The sequence below is a fragment of the Dipteris shenzhenensis genome, chromosome 30, assembly GCF_047967505.1.
Source record: "Dipteris shenzhenensis isolate YYH24624 ecotype China chromosome 30, Dip_SZ_1.0, whole genome shotgun sequence".
Lineage (NCBI taxonomy): Eukaryota > Viridiplantae > Streptophyta > Polypodiopsida > Gleicheniales > Dipteridaceae > Dipteris > Dipteris shenzhenensis.
This window is the reverse complement of record NC_141625.1, coordinates 29,335,443-29,337,972: the sequence shown is the minus strand read 5'-3', so window position 1 is coordinate 29,337,972 and position 2,530 is coordinate 29,335,443. Positions and strand designations below refer to the sequence as shown.

General features: G+C 43.6%; 1 pseudogene; it reads left to right on the top strand.

Annotated features, from left to right (window-relative positions):
* The first annotated feature begins 452 nt into the window (after window positions 1-452).
* On the top strand, window positions 453-1,445 carry LOC147881942 (uncharacterized; annotated as a pseudogene).
* The last annotated feature ends 1,085 nt before the right edge of the window (window positions 1,446-2,530 follow it).

The following is a 2,530-nucleotide window of genomic DNA, read 5'->3' as shown; positions in this document are numbered from 1 at the left end:
TGCTTTATTGTATATTACTCTTTAGTTTTTAAATAGGGGACATAGTGGTTTGCCAAGTGTTCATAGAGAAGTTCTATGTTAATTTGCAGACTAAAACCCTTGAAGTTTTAAGGCCAAAACGTAACTAAAACATGAAAAGCTTTAAGGATTTTGAAATTGAAAAACCAAACCTAACTAAAACATGAAAAGCTTGAAAATTGAAAAGTAAATGTATGAGTTAAGACTCCAAAATTTGCAGTCTCAAGATTAGAATTTGTAGTAATCATTGGCAGTTGGCAATCGGCATTACTGTTAACCCGCTGGCTGCCGATGCTCTCTAGACTATGGAAGGCAATGGTCAATGAATCCAGCTGGCCCTCGACACTTTGTAGGAACCCATTCTCCTTCAAAAGTCCCGCATCCATATCTTTGCACAGATGCAGCGTCTTGTCCATCAGTATTCTCCTACTGCCATGCAAACAACCCCCTACCGCTGCCCCTTCCTCCTCCTTCAAAACATCGCCACCACAGCCCAGGATTGCACCTCCATCTCTACGTCTGGCTCTCGACCCATCAACGGGGCCATCAGCATTATCAAGGGGGTCAACTATTACCAACTCTTCGAAACCTGGGCGGCTCTTGCGGTTGACCTTGATCTTGTCTTGTACACAACACCTGCTACGGATGCACTCTCGGCTGCAGGCATCATCATAGGTCATTATGGCATTGACATACCGTCTCACGATATGAATACGAGGAGTATTTAGCTTCGGAAGTCGACGTCTGACTAGGTTGTTTTACTAATAGGAAGAATATATTATACGTCGTATCCGCAGATGCTTCAGCATAAATATCATTTACAGATAGTGTGCTTCTTATTTCATTTCGTGTGAGCGTATAGCTCGAAGTATAGAGCGCTATTCTGTTCTAGAACAACACTTGAGCACCTATGCTGACTTCTTTGCAGGCGTCATAGTCTACCTTTTCCCTGGGACAGTGGTCTACAACAGTGCCGCTGATGGATGCTGCAATGTGCAGGGGAACTTCTGCCTCACAGGCGGTAAGATGATCAACTATGGCTGCCAATGGGGACTTTTCACCACCGTGAACTTCAACTTCGGCGCCACCACTCCCGATAGCAACGAGTGGAGCCGTGTGGGTTATAGCCGTGTGGGTTAGCCGGCAACTTGTACGTTGGTTCGACCCAGGGAGATCCTCGTTTCGCAACGGACTGCGACGATTCTAGCAGTGATGATACCCAGAAGTTTATGTTTCTACCTGTCATCGGCGGTTCTAATTTCCTATTCATCCACAAGGTCACCGCCCACCAGTGCTTGTACCTAGCATCGGATGGCATTCGAACTACCACCTGTAATGTCGACGTGAGGCTGAGTTCTTACCCATGTACCTCTAACAATAGTAGTAGTAGGGCATTACAAGTTCGTTCGTTCGCTTCGAGTACTTAGTTACATATATATATACTCTTGCACATGGGCTGACTGATGAGATCGATAGACTAATGCTTATTGATACGGATCAACTCATTCTGCTTGCGTCCAGGACGAAACACAGCTGTTCCAACACAACAACACAAAGCAACTATAGACGCACTTGGTAGACGCGCAAAATAGCGGGCGTGTCTATAGGCGTTGTTTTAGTAGAGAAATTACGGGCGCGTCTATTAGCGAGGCTAAATGCTCGTCTATTTGCGCGTTAGACTAGAGAAAATACGGGCCCGTCTAACATCCCGTTTCTTAGCGTGTCTATTTGCGCGTGTATTTGCGCGTTTATTTGCGCGTTTACACTGAGAATCAGACGCGCATTTAGACGCGTAAATAGACGCGCTCCAGAGAATACAGAAAGTGAGATTTTGGTGTACATCATTGCTTTCCAAACATTGCCCATGATTACCAAAGCACATAATTTTTTGCAAGCCCACATATACAAGAATTAAGGGAAATGAGGAGAATGAGACAATATGTAAAATAGTTTTGCCAATATCAATTGTGGGACTACGGTTCAATCTCATCCTCAATGAGATCAACCCTTGCCAAACTATCTACTTCAAAATCCAAACAAGTGTTTAGATCTACAAATACATTCAACCCACTACTACTTGTGCCACTCATGTGCTCATCGAAATCAAGATCTCCAATGGTAGGCTCGTCCTCACGGGTAATGCCGGTCTCAATATCTATATCTCCTATCTCATGATCATCCTCCTCTCTTGTATCACGGTCATCATCACGTCCATGGCCATGATCATCCTCCATATGCTCCATATTAGTAAATGTACTATACATCACTTTGGAACGTGGCATAATAGGTATGACATGCCACCACCTATTATTATCCACCATTGGTTGATAGACAACCTAATTCAAACACAAATACAATCATGTTACTTTTCTTGCATCAAATATTTAAAAGCGAGTATTTTTATGTGTGTGCACAGTACCTGTTCACATTGTTGCGGTAGTATTAGTGTGTCCTTCCTACTTTGCCAAAACTTTGTGGAGTCAATAGTTACAAAGCCACTTGCATGGCGTTT